This window comes from Pan troglodytes, chromosome Y (assembly GCF_028858775.2).
Source record: "Pan troglodytes isolate AG18354 chromosome Y, NHGRI_mPanTro3-v2.0_pri, whole genome shotgun sequence".
NCBI classification, from domain to species: domain Eukaryota; kingdom Metazoa; phylum Chordata; class Mammalia; order Primates; family Hominidae; genus Pan; species Pan troglodytes.
The window spans coordinates 6,171,177-6,186,196 of NC_072422.2; positions in this window are offsets into that span (position 1 = coordinate 6,171,177).

Below are 15,020 nucleotides of genomic sequence, written 5' to 3' on the forward strand. Positions count from 1 at the left end.
TTTTCCTGGAGCAAAATTTGAGTGGAATGGACTAATGCTGGGTGGGATGTGGCCTCTACATAATTACTTCCTTTTTTTCTTTTTTTTACTTCCATGATCCTCATGGTCATAGGTTTTCCTGGGTCTGGCTCAACCACTTCCACTCTAAATGTTTCCTAGTTCACAAAAACGATCCTCATGGGAAACTACTGCTTCAGCGTTTCCTTATAAACATTGTCACGTTCAAGTGACTGGGAAGCTTTGATAGTTTTAAAACCACAAATTCCCATTAGAGCAGCCAACAAGGAAACTCTTGTTTTCACAGGTCTATCGAAGCTCTGCATGTTTCCTGTAGGATGAGAAGCAGTCAGCCATGTCTGGCTTTTGCCTGGTAATCTAGAATCTGTTTCATTTCATCTGCATAGTGTTCTCATTGTGGAAGGGCTCTTTCATTGGACTGTTGCTGGATGGGACTGCCTCTCACCAAACATTATTTAGCTGCCGGGGATTTCATAAAGCATAAGATACTCTAGGTATGCTGGCTGTACTCCTCCTGGTGGTGGGTCATTGTCACGTTGTGGGGGCTGAAGATGTTTGCAATTTGCCGGATGATTTTGAGTTTTCTGACAGGAATCATTGAACATTGCTTAAAGTCCAGCACAAGACAGCTCATTCTCTCAGGTGAACATTCATTTCTCTTTGCTCTCATGGGAAATCTACAGTGCCCTTCTACGGCACTACTGGACATGATTTTCAGGCTTGCCATCACCAAAGACATCCTCTGAAACTGCCTCAACCTAATCTGCACACACGATAGGCCAGTCTGAAGTGTGAGAGCATTGCTGCACCATGGACTTGTTTTTCCCAGAGATCCCCTGTGAGGCCCAGAATGAACAAAGGCAGTGAGGTCAATAGCACAGCCTCCTATTTGGCTGACAACCTCATCTGGATCTCAGGTATGATTCTATCACTCAAAAAACCTTCAATTACTCACCAGACTATATTCCAATGTGCATCAGTCGCAATTCTTACACACAGCCTCTTTCAGGAATGGAGTCAGAAGAGCAGTTTCCAGTGACTATCTCACAGTCTCAAAACAATTCCTTCTCCAGTGAAACCTGAACATGGAGATGGCCTGAAGGGGACCCAAGATTGAGACTTTTGGTGTCCCACAGAGAGTTCTTGCAGGCAAACTTTTTCCCTATACCAGGCCAGCTCTTCCTGTAACACTTTCCTTTGCTTAGGCAGGCTGACAGCTCTAACAACTGGGTGCGAGAGCCTGCTGATAGAATGCACATGCACTAGTCTCAGGGCACCAGGCCTGATTGTCAGCTCTGCCTAGCTTCAAAAGGAATGTTTCCGTTGCCTAGCAAAAATTTCCTGCGGCTTGGTGGAGAAGGAGACCTCCAAGAAGATGTTTCAGGGTGGACTCACATTTCTTCTCTGTCGAATACACGGGAAAGTCCCATGACCCTAGGAGAGGGCAGATGTGAACCAGCCTGGAGAAACAGCAAACATACCCCCAGAAATAAACTACAAAATACCTAAGAATCCAAAAGGATCTACAGTATTCCTCAGGCCTGGCTAGATGTTGTAGGGGTGAGTATTTTTGAAACATGTCCCACTGTGATTTCTAGGTACAGCCAACCTGTGTTCTCCAGGGTTGATCTCTCCCAGGTGGGGCTTCCTGCAGAACCACGCAGCCTCAGGAAGTGTCTGGCTGTGTGTTTTTGTTGGAGTGTTGGGAGTGTTGGATGTCTGTGTGTGTGTGGCAGTGTGTAGTTGTAAGTGGAGTCTGCTTAAAAGAAAGTGATTAACTCACTTCAGCCCTTCATTTTTTTTTTGAGACCCAAAACATTTTGATGGCCTCTCATGTCTCTGCTTGGGCTCCAAGTTTCCATGTTCTTTATTTTTGTGTGGATCATGAGTCCACAATGAATTAGGAGGCTGGCTGAGACCTTCTGGCATCCAAATAATCTTTCTCTGCAAAAAAGCCACTCTTCTAAAAAGTAAATGAGCACACCACCCCAAAAAACAGATATCCCCCAGTGTTTCCTTGTCTTGCGACCAACCCAGGGAGAGACACTAGCAGTCCTGTCTGCAGGGCACTTTGAATTTCTATGAATTTGGTTCCCACATGAACAGGTGTTTCATGGAGTGAGGGAGCACTCCTACATCGTTTTTGGATTTCATCCTGAGATATACAGAGTGAGCAGCAATAAGGTCAGATACAAGTAAGGATACAATATGGTGAGGAGTGGATAAGGTCCTGCAATTTCACCTCCAAAAGAAAAATGAAGACAGATGACACAGAAGATGCTTCCGATTCCATCCTTGCATTCCCTTAATTGCACAAGCAATCCACACCATGCCCTTGTATTCAGGTGTGGGTACTCAAATGTGAAATTGACATTTGGATTGCAAATTGGGGGCATCCTGACAAAGTCCTGATTGGAGGGTTTTCATACCTGGAGCCAAATGAGAGTGGAATGGATTAATGCTGGGTGGGATGTGGCCTCCACACTTGCTTCTTATTTTCTTGACTTCATGATCATTGTCTGCCTAGGGTTTCCTAAGTCTGGCTACAGGATTTCCACACTAAACGTTTCCCATTTCATGGAGAACAAACCTCATGGGACTGAATTGCATGAGTGATTCTCTCTAAACAGAGTCATGTTTTAATGACTGAACTGCATTGATACTTTTAAAACCATAAATTCCCATTACAACCACAGACAAGTTAACTCTTGTTATCCCACTTTATTGGAGGGCTGAATGATTCCTGTAAGATAAGAATGAGGCAGCCATGTCTGGCTTTTCCCCAATTATCTAGCCTGTGTTTAATCTCATCTGCACAGCCTTCTTATTTTGGATGTGGTGTCTCATTGGACTCTTGCTGGATGGGACTGCCTCTCACCATAAATTATTTAACTGCCAGGGATTTCAGAAAGCAAAAGGGACTTCATGTAGGCTGGCTGCAATCCTGTTTGTGGGTCATCGTCTCATTGTCGGGGCTGAGGTTGTTTGCAATTTGTAGGAGGCTTTTGGGTCCTCTGACAGAAATCATTGAACATTGTTGGACTCAAGCACAAGGCAGCTCGTTCACTCCATCGAGCTTTGATTTTTCTTTGCTTTAATAGGAAATCCAGAGTACCCTCAATAGCACTACTGGACATAATTTTCAGGTATGCCTTCTCCACAGACTGCCTCTGAGACACTGTCCCAACCTCATCTCTCATGTGAGAAGCCAATCCGTGGGATAAGAACACTACTCCACCTTGGACTTGCATTTGTCATGGTTCCTGCCTTTCCTAAATAGCCCCTGCGAGGCCCGAGATGAAGGGAAACAGCGAGGTCAGGAGTCCGAGTATCTTTAACTGACACTGGCCTCTGGGGTCTCAGGCATAATTCTATCAACCAAAGAATTCTCAACAACACACCAGACTATATTCCAATCCCCATGGAACCCGATTCTTGCACAAAGTCTCATTGGAAATTGAATCCAAATAGCAGATTCCAGAGATCATTTCCGACTCTTGAAACATCTTTTTCTCTAGTGGTACCTGGCAAAGGATACAGCTGGATGTGGCTTTGAGTTAAAGACCTTTAGGGTCCCACAGTGCATTTTCACAGGAAGCCTTTTTACCGATACTAGGACAGCTTTGTCTGAAAAATTTTACTCTGCTTAAACAGGTGGTTAGCTCTGATGGATAGGCACCCCAGCCAGCGTGATGAATGTGCATGCTCTAGTCTCAGGGCACCAGGTCTGATTGTGAGCTCTGCCTACCATCACAGTGAATGTCACAGTTGCCTAGTGACAATATCCTGAGACTTGTCAGAGAAAGTGTCCTCCATGGAGGTGCGTTAGCGGTAGTCTCTCTCCTGTCTTCTCAAGGATCCATGGGGTAGTCTCATAATCTTATGAGAGTGCAGAATTGAGCCAGCCTAAAGAAACGTTAAGCACAGCCCTGGAAATAAACATTGAAATCCCTAAAAATCAAAGAGATCTGCAGGATTTTTCAGGCCTGCCTGGACGTTGTAGGATGAGTATTTTTGAAACTTGCCGCACTGTGATTTGTAGGTACAGCGCACCTCTGTTCCCTGGCGTTGCTCTCTTCCAGGTGGGGCTTTCAGCAGAACCATGAAACCTTCGGAGCTGCCGGGGTTTGTGTTTTGTGAGAGTGTTGTAAGTGTTGGATGTCTGCTTGAGTGTGTGTGTGTGTGTGTGTGTGTGTGTATGTGTATGTGCTGTAAGTGGTGTCTGCTTAAAGCAATGTGGCTAACACACTTCAGCACTTCTTTTTTTTTGAGTCTCCCAACATTTTGGCGGCCTGCCTCTGTGGCTCTGCTTGTGCTGTGAGGCTCCATGTTATTTATTTCTCTATGGGTCATGAATCCACTGTGAATTGGGAAACTTGCCAAGATCACCTCCCGCATCCACATCACCTCCCCCTGGAAAGAAAAAAGTCACTCTTCTGGAAAGAAGAGAAGCACATGACACAAAAAGGGACATCTCCCAGTGTTTCATTGTCCTGTGGCCAACCCAGGTATAAGTAGTAGCATTGCTGTTTGCAGGACCTGTTGAATTTACCTGGAATATGGTTCCCAGCTGAGCAGGACCTTCACGTGGTGAGGAAGCATTTTCTATCATCTTGGGATTTCACCCTGGGACATACAGTGTAAGCAGAAATAAGGTCAGATAGGCATGAGGATTCAATCTGGTGAGAGATGGATAGGGTCCCACAACTTCACCTGTAAAATAAATGAAGACAGATGACACAGAAAGTGCTTCCAACTCTATCCCCTCCTTCCCTTATTTGCATAAGCAGTTTACTCCCTGGTCCAGTGTTCAAGTGACAGTACTCCAACGTGCAAGGAACCTTTGGAGTGTAAATTGGGACCATATTGACAAACTCCAGATTTGAGGATTTTCATGCCCCAAGCCAGATGTTCTTGAAATGGATTGATGCTGGGTGGGATGTGGCCTCCACATTGCCTATTCTTTTCCTAAATTCCATGTTCCTCATCAGCCTACGGTTTCCTGGTCTGGCTCAATGACTTCCACACTAAACATTTCTCTGTTCTTGGAGATGGACTGTAATGGGAATCCATTTCATGAATGTTTCATTCTAAACACTGTTCCATTTTAATGACTGGGCAGTGGAGGACTCTTTAATTGGGCTATTGCAGGATGAGACTGCATCTCACCATAGATTATTTTCCTGCCAGGGATTTCAGAGAGCAAAAGGGATTTTGAGTAGGCTGGAAGCACTCCAGGTTGTGGTACATTTTCGCTCTTTGTGGACTGAAGATGCTTGCACTTTGAAGGAAGCTTTTGGGTCCACTGAAGAAATCATTGAACATTGCTTGGATTCAAGCACAAGGCAGCTTGTTCTCTCAGTCAAGATTTGATTTTTCTTTGCTTTCATGAGGAATCCACAGTGCCTCTGAACAGCACTACAGAACACATTTTTCAGAGTTGCTATCACCACAGATATTCTCTGAGACACTGTCTCAACCTAATCTGCACCCATGAGAGGCCAGAACGAGTTGTCATAACACTGCTCCACCTTGGATTTGCCTTTGTTGTGGTTCCTGCATTTCCCACAGAGCCTCTGCGACGCCCAGAATGAAGGGAGGCTTCATTGAGGGTCAAAACCCTGGCCATCTATCACTGACACCCTCCTCTGGGGTCTCAGATTGGATTCTATCACTGAAAGAACCCTCAAAAACACACCACAGAATATTCCAATCCCCATGGGATGCAACTCTGTCACATAGCCTCTTTCAGGAATAGAGTCAAAACAGCAGTTTCCAGCGACCACTTCACAGTCTCGAAATGCCTTTTTTTTTTTTTTTAATCTGGGCCCATCCACGGAGACTCCTCAAAGTGGCCCTGAGTTTGAGATTTTAACGGTCCCACAGAAGTTTTTCACAGAAAGCCTTTTTACTGATACCAGGCCAGCTCTGCCTGTGCCATTTTCCTCTGCTAAGTCAGGCTGACAGCTCTGACAGACTAGCACCAGAGGCTGCTTCAAGAATGCACATTTGCTAATCTCCTGGCTTCAGGTCTGATTGGGAGCTCTGGCTGGAACCATAATAAATGTGACCTTTGCCTAGAGACATGTTCCTGTGGCTTAGCGGAGAAGGAGACCTCCTTGGAGGTTCATTGGTGGTAGACTGTCACCTCTCTTCTCTGTGGTATACATGGGATAGTCCCATGATCCTAGGAGAGGGCAGACATAAGCCAGCCTGAAGGAATGTCAACTAGAGCCCGAGGAGTAAACCACAAAATCCCTAAGGATCCAAAATGATCTCCAGATTTCCTCAGGCCTGCCTAGCCATTGTAGAGGCAACTCTATTTGAAACCTGCCCAACTGTGATTTCTAGGTACAGTCTGCCTGTACTCTGCAGGGTGACTCTCTCCCAGGTGGGGCTTCCTTAAGAACTAAGCAGCCCCAGGAGCTGCCAGGCTGTGTGTTTCTGTGGGAGTGTTGTAAGGGTTGGATTTCTGTGTGTCTCTATGGCATTGTGTGTTTCTGTTTGTGTGTGTGTGTGTTTGTGTGTGCCTGTAAGCAGACTCTCTGCTTAAAGGAATGTGGTAAACACTCTTCAACACTTTTCATTTTTTAAGTTTCTTAACCTTTTGTTGGACTATCTGTGTGGTTCTGCTTGGGCTGCTGGCTCTGTATTCTTTATTTTTGTTTGAAACATGAATCCACAGTGAGTTTGGAGGCAGGCCAAGACCTACCGGTGTTTAAATTAACTCTCACATCAAAAAAAAAAATTTTTTTTGAGAAAAAGAGAAGCACAGCGCAATAAAAAAAAAAAAAAAAAAACATTTCCCAGTATTTAATTGTCCTGAGACCAATTCAAAGAGAGACACTAGCAGACCTATCTGCAGAGCCCCTTGCGTTTACCTCTAATTTGGCTCTCAGCTGAGCAGGTGCTTCATATCATGAAGGGGAACTCCTCCATCATCTTGGTATTTCATCCTGGAACATATAGTGTGAGGAGCAATACGTTCAGATAGGAATGAGAATACAATCTGGTTGGGGTCCCTCAACACCACCTGCAAAAAAAAAAAAAAAAAAAAAAAAGACAGGTGACACATAAGGTGGTTCCAATACGTCAACATTGCCCCTGAATTCCATTAATTGCGCAAACAGCCCACATCATGGCCTGGTTTTCTGTTGGAAGTACTTCAATCTATAAAGGACATTTGGAGTGAAAATTGGGGCCAGCTGGCAAATTTGAGGGCTTTCATACACTGAGCCAAACGGGTGTGGAATGGATTAATGCTGTGGGGGAAGTGTCCTCCACACTTGTATCTTCTCTTCCTGACTTCCATGTCTCTTGTTGACCTAGGGTTTCCTGGGTCTGGCTCAATGACTTCCACACTAAACATATCCAGTTCATGGAGAACGACCCTCATGATAATCCATTGCATGAGTGGTTTCTTCTAAACACTGTCATGTTTTAATGACTGGGCAGCTCTGATAATTTTAAAAATGTAAATTCCATTTACAGCCACTAAGAAGGAAACCCTTGTTCTCCCACTTCTATCCAATGGCTATTCATTCCTGTGGGAAGAATAAATGCTACACAGGAAGCATTTATTACTGTTTAGGAAGCATCGTACAGGAGACATCCTGTAGTATGTCTGGCTTTTGCCTGGTAATCCTATCTTCATTTTATTTCATCTGCACAGCCTTCCCACTGTGGAGGAGGGGCTCTTTCTTTGCACTGTTGCTGGATGGGACTGCCTTTTGCCACACATATTTATCTGCCGAGGATTTCAAAGAGCAAAAGCGACTTTGGGTAGGCCGACTGCACTCCAGGGTTAGGTTCGTTGTCTCACTGTGGGGCCTGAGGTTATTTGCACATTGCTGGAGGTTTTTAGGTCCTCTCACAGGAAAAATTGAACATTGCTTGGATTCCAGCACAAGGGAGCTCATTCTGTCAGGTGAGCCTCAAATTCTCATTGCTTTCATGGAGAATCCACAGCGTCCTTCAACAGCACTACTGGACATGCTTTTCCGGCTTGCCATCACCACAGACTGCCTCTGAAAAACTGTTTCTACCTTATCTACATTTGTGAGAGGCCAGTCCAAGGTGTAAGAACTCTGCTCCACCATGTACTTTCCCTGGTCGTGATTCCTGCCTTTCCAGAGAACCCTGTGAGTGACAGAATGAAAGCATTCAGTGAAGTCAAGAGCCTGGCCATCTTTTGCTGACACCTGCCTCTGGGGTTTCAGGTATGATTCTATCACCCAAAGAACGCTCAACAACAAACCAGAGTATATTCCTGTTTCCATGGGACTGGATTCTGGCACAAAGTCTCTTTCAGGAATGGAGTCAGAAGAGCAGTTTCCAGCGACCATCTCACAGTCTCTAAATGCCTACCCTCCAGTAGACTCAACCACAAAGACAGTCTGAAGGGACCCTGAGGTGGAGACTGTTACGTTTCTGCTGTGGGTTTTCTCCAGCAGCCTTTTCCCTGATATGTGGTAGGCTGTGCCTGTACCATTTTCCTCTGCTTAGGCAGTCTGAAAGCTCTGACAGCCTAGCGTCTGAGCCTCCTTCACAAATGCACATACACTTGTCTCAGGCCACTAGGCCTGATTGTGAGCTCTGGCTAGCTTCACAATAAATGTCACAACAAGTCCCTGCAGCTTGAGGGATAAGGAGACCTTCACGGATTTGCATTGGTGGTGGACTTTTGCTTGTCTTCTCTGTGGGACCCGTGGGGCAGTCTCATGATCTTAGGAAAGGACAGACATGAGCCATGCTGTAGAAATGTCAACAGAGCGCCAGGAAGAAACCATAAAATCCCTAAGGATCCAACAAAATCTGCAGGATTCCCCAGGTGTGCCTATACATTGTAGGGGTGAGTCTTTTTGTAACTTGCCCCACTGTGATTTACAGGTACAGCCCGCCTGTGTTCCCCAGGGTTGGTGTCTCCCAGATGGGGCTCCCTGCAAAATAATTCAGCCTCAGTAGCTGCCAAACTGTGTGTTACTTAGGAATGTTTGAGTGCTGAAGGTCTGCTTGTGTGTTTGGCATTGAGTGTGTGTGTGTGTGTGTGTGTGTGTGCCTGTAAGTGGAGTCTGCTTAAATGAATGTGACTAATGCACTGCAGTATTTCTTTTTGGAGTCTTCCAACCTCTTGGTGGCCTGTCTCTGTGGTTCCTTCTTGGACTGCCAAGCTCTGTGTTATTTAATTTTCTGTGGATCTTAAATCCATAGTGTGTTTGGAGACCTGCTGAGTCCACTAGCATCCAAATCACAAGGTTCTCAAAAAAAAAAAAAAAAAAAAAAAAAAACACTCTTCTAGAATGAAGAAGAGCACAGCACACCAAAAAATAGATATCTCCCAGTGTTTCATTTTCCTGGGGCCATCCCAGGGAGAGACACTTGCAGCCCTGTCCTCAGGTCCCTTAGAATTTACCTTGAATTTGGTTTTCACCTGAGAAGGTGCTTCACATCATGAAGGGCCTCTGGTCTATTGTCTTGGGATTTCATCCTGGAAGATAGAATATGAGCAACAAAAAGGTCAGATAGGGGTGCAGATACAATCTGTTGAGGCCTGGATATGGTCTCCTAACTTCACCTGCAAAAAAAAAAAAAAATGAAGACAGATGACAGAATATGCTTCCAAATCCATCCCTGCATTTCCTTAATAGTAAAGCAGTGTGCACCATAGCCCAGTGTTCAGGTGGGAGTACTCCAATGTGCAAGAATATTCAAAGTACAAATTGGGGGCATTCTGCCAAATTCCCGATTTGAGGGCTTTCATATGTGGAGCCATTTGGCAGTGGAATGGATAGGTTCTGATTGGGATGTGGCTTCCACACTCACCTCTTCTTTTTTTTTTGACCTCCGTGTTCCTCATTGGCCTAGGTTTTCCTGAGTCTGTCTCAAGGACTTCCACACCATACGTTTTCCAGTTCACAGAGAACGACCCTCGTGGGAATCCATTGCATGAGTGTTTCCTTCTAAACACTGTCACATTTTAATGACTGGGAACTTGGATAGTTTTAAAACCATAAATTCCCATTAGAGCTGCCAACAAAGAAACACTTGTTCTTCCACTTTTATCCAAGGTGTGCATGATTTGTGTAAAATGAGAAGCAGGCAGCCATGTCTGGCTTCGGCCTGGGAATCTAGGTTGTTTCATTTCATCTGCACAGCTTTTTCATTTTGGTGTGGCTCATCTCTTGAACTGTGGGTGGATGTGGATGCCTTTTGCCACATATTATTTAGCTGCCAGTGATTTCAGAGAGTGAAAGGGACTTCTTGTATGCTGGCTGCACCCCAGGTTGTAGGTCATTTTCTCCTTGGGGAGGATGAGGTGGTTTGCACTTTTTAGGAGGCTTTTGGGTCCTCTGACAGGAATCATTGATCATTGCTTGGACTCCAGCACAAGGCATCTCATTCTCTCAGGTGAATGTTGATTTCTCATTGCTTCCATGGGGAATCCACAGTGCCCCTCAACAGCACTACAGGACACAGCTTTCAGTTTTGCCATCACCACAGACTGCCTCTGAGAACCAGTCTCTACCTCATCTAAAACTGTGAGAGGCCATTGAGAGGTCTGAGAACACTGCTTCACCTGGGATTTGGCTTTGTCATGGTTTCTGCCTTTCCTAGAGAACCCCTGAAAGAACTGGGATGAAGGGAGACAGTGAGGTCAAGAGGTCAGCCATCCTTCACAGACACTTGCCTGTGGGGTCTCAGACATAATTCTATTACCAAAAGTACCCTCAACAACATACTAGACTATATTTTAAACTCCAAGGGACCTTATTCTTGCACAGAGCATCTTTCATAACTGGAGACAGAAGAGCAGTTTCCAGCGACCACATCACAGCCTCAAAATGCATCCTCCTGCAGTGGAACCGAACATAGAGATGGCCCTAATGGGCCCTGAAGTCAAGACCTTTAGGGTTCCATATTGGGTTTTCTCAGGCAGCCTTTTTACCCATACCAGCTTGGCTCTGCCTGTACCATTTTCCTCTCCTTAGGCAGACTGAGAGCTCCTATGGCTGGGCAACCAAGTGTGCTTCATGAATGTGCCTATGCTAGTCTAAGGGCACCAGAATTGATTGTGATATTTGGTTAGCTTCACAATGAATGTCATCATTGCATAGAAATAAATTCCTGCATCTTGGCAGAGAAGGAGAATTTTGTGTACATGTGTCAGCCGTGGACTTTCGCCTGTCTTCTCTGCGGAATTGTTGGGATAATCCCATAATCCTAGGAGAGGGCAGACGTGAGCCAACTTCAAAAAATATCAAGCACGGCCCAAAGAATATCTGACACGTCCCTATGGGTTAAAAAAAAAAAAAAAATCTTCAGGATTCCTCAGGACTGCCTAGACACTCTAGGATTGTGTTTTTGAAATTGGACCACTGTGATTTCTAGGTACAGTGCACCTGTGTTCCCTGGGGTTCCTTTCTTCCAGGTCTTTGTTTCTGCAGAACCACGCAGCCTCAGGAGCTGCCTAGCTGTGTGTTTCTGGGGAAGTGTTGTAAGTGCTGAATGTCTGCATTTGTGATACATTGTGTGTGTGTGTGTGTGTGTGTGTGTGTGCATTTGTAAGTGGAGTCCGTTTAAAGGAATGATGTGGCTAACTCACTTCAGTGCTTCTTTTATTTTTATTTTTTGAGTCTCTCAACATTTTGGAAACCTTTCTGTGGGTCTCTGCTTGCGCTGTGGGTCTCAGTATTCTTTGTTTTTCTATGGATCATGAATCTGCAGTGAATTGGAAGATGGGCTGAGACCTGCCAGTGTACAAATCACCTCCCCCTGCAAAAAAAAAAAAAAACAAAAAACAAAAAACAAACAAACAAACAAAAAAAAAACTCTCTTCTAGAAGATATAATGTTTACTGTTTCATTGTCCTGTGGCCAACTCAGGAAGAAACACTAGCAGTCTTGTCCACAGGGCTATTGGAATTTACTTCAAATTTGGTTTCCAACTGAGCAGTTGCTTCACATCGCAAGCAAGAACTTCTCCATCTTCTTGGGATTTCATCCCAAGATGAACATAAAGTGTGAACAGCAATATGGTCAGGTAGGGGTGACAGTACAATCTGGTGAGGGTGGATAGGGTTGCACAGTTCACCTGCAAAAGAAAGAAAAAACATGAAAACCGATAACACTGAAGGTGGTTCCACCACTATTCCCACATTCCATTAATTGCACAAGTAGTCCACACCGTGGCCCAGGGTTCAGGTGGGAGCACTCCAGCGGGCAATTTGCTGGGAGTCCCCAAGCCCGGCCATAAACGGACCAGGAGAAACTGGCCATAAATGAAATCTCGGCAGCAATGTAACATGCTCATGATGTCTATGAAGGCTACGCTAGAGGTTGTTGGTTTACAGAAATGACGGCAAAGAACATCTGGCCCAACAAGTGGGGAAAACAGCTCAAGACATTCTAAAATCACCAACAATATAATGAGTGATTTGTGCCTTAAGGACATGTTTCTGCTGAAGACAGCAAACCACAGTCTGTCTTTCTGTTTTCTGTAAGGAATACTTTTAGCTATTCTATTATCTATAGAAAAAAATGCTAATCACTGTTTTGCTATCAATAAAAATGTAGGTCAAACTCTGTTCGAGGCTCTCAGCTCTGAAGGCAATTAGCCCCCTGATTCCAACTTCGCACTCTATTTCTGTGTCTTTTCTTAATTCCTGTAGTGCCTCTCGGTTATGGTCTCCATGATGGAGCAGGTCTTAGCACAAGGAATATTTGGAGTGCAAATTCTTGCCATCCTGGTGAACTTCTGATTTGAGTGCTTTCTGTACCTGGAGGTGAATGGGAGTGGAATGGATTGATGCTGGGTGGGATGTGGCCTCCACCTTGCCTCTTCTCTTCATGACTTCCATGTCCTTCATTGACCTAGGGTTTCCTTGGTCTGGATCAATGATTTCCACACTGAAAGTTTCCAAGTTCACAGAGAATGACCCTCATGGAAATCCATTGCATGAGGGTTTCCTTTTAAACACTGTCACGTTTTACTGACTGGGCATCTTTGAGACTTCTAAAAACATATATTTCCCTTTACCATCACCAGAAAGGAAACTCTAGTTCTCTCACATCTATCAGAGGGCTGCAGGATTCCTGTCAGATGAGAAACAGGCAGCCATGTCTGGCTCATTCCTAGTAATGTAGCTTGTGTTTTATTTTATCTGCATGACCTTCTTATCATGGAGGGATTCTTCATTGGTCTGTTGCTGGATGGCACAGATTATTTAGCTGCCAGGGATTTCAGAGAGCAAAAGGACTTCAGGTAGGCTGGCTGCACTCCAGGTTGTGGGTCACTGTCTTCTTTTGGGGGCTGAGGTTTTTTGCACTTTACAGGAGGCTTTCTGTTCTTCAGACAGGAATTATTGAACATTGGTTCAATTGAAGAACCACGCAGCTCATTCTATCAGATCAGCCTTAATTTTTTTTTTCTCTTATGGAAATCCACTTTACTTCTTGACAGCACTACTGGGCACCACTTTCAGGCTTGTCTTCTCCACAGACCACTTCTGACACACTGTCTCAACCTCATCTGCACATGTGAGAGGTTAGTCCAAGATGTGAGAAGACGGTTCCAACTTGGCCTTGCCTTTGTCGTGGTTCCTGCCTTTCCCAGAAAGCCCCTGTGAGGCCCAGGATGAAGGGAGGCAGTGAGGACAAGAGCCCAGCCATCTTTCACTGACACCGACCTCTGCTGTCTTAGATGTGATTCCATCACCCAGTGAACCCTCCACAACACACCAGACTATATTCCAATCCCCATGGGAGCCAATTCTTTCACACAGCCTCTTTCATGAATGGAGTCACAAGATCAGTTTTCAGCGACCACTTCAGTCTCAAAATGCCTCCTTCTCCAGTGCGACACCACCATGGAGACAGCCTGAAGAGCCAAGAGTTTGAGAGTTTTAGGGGACTGCTGTGGGTTTTGGCAGGCAGACTTTTCCTAATTCAAGTCTGGTTCTGCCTGTAGTATTTACCTATGCTTAGGGATGCTGATAGTTCTGACAGCTGGATGCCCCCACCTATATCTCAAATACACATGCTCTAGGTTCATGGCACCATGCCCAAGCTGTGAGCTCTGGCTAGCCTCAAAATCAATGCCACATTTTCCTAGACCAAAGGCCGTGAAGCTTTCCAGAGAAGGAGGCATCTGAGAAGTTGCATCAGCAGTGGAATTTCACCTGTCTTCTCTGTGGGATCAATGAGATAGACCGATGATTCTAGGAGACAGCAGATGTAAGCCAGTTTGAAGAAACTTCAAGCACAACCTAAGAAATAAACTGCAAAATTCCTAATGATCTAAAAGGATTTTTACAATTTTTCAGGCCTGCCTCAACGTTGTAGGGGTGAGTTTTTTTGAAACTTGCCCCACTGTGATTTCTAGGTGCAGCCCACTAGTGTTCCCCATGGTTGCTGTCTCCAAGTTTGGTCTTCCTTTAGAACCAGGCAGTCTCAGCAACTTCTAGATTGTCTGTTTCTGTAGGAGTGTTTTGATTGTTGTATGTTTGTGTGTGTTTGGCATTGTGTGTGTGTTTGGCATTGTGTGTGTGTGTGTGTGTGTGTGTCTGTAAGTGGAGTTTGCTTAAAGGAATGCGGCTAATGCACTTCAGTCTTTTTTTATTTTTTATTTTTTGAGTCTCCCAACCTTTTGGTGGTCTGTCTATGTGGTTCTGCTTGGGCTGTGGGGCTCTTGTTCTTTATTTTTTCCTGTGGATCACGAATCTGCAGTGAATTGGGAGGCTGGCTGAAACTCGCTGGAACCCAAATCACCTTCCCCTGCAAATATATCTATTCTTCTAGAAAGAAGAGGAGCACATCACATTCAAAAGCGGGCATCTCCCAGTGTTTCATTATCTTGAGGCTAACCCAGGGAGAGACACAAGCAGCCTTGTCTGCAGTGCCCCTTGAATTTACCTTGACTTTTGTTCCCTGTGGAGCAGGTGCAACAGGTCATGAGGGGGCACTCCTCCATTGTCTTGGGATTTCATTCTGTGACAGAGAGTGTGA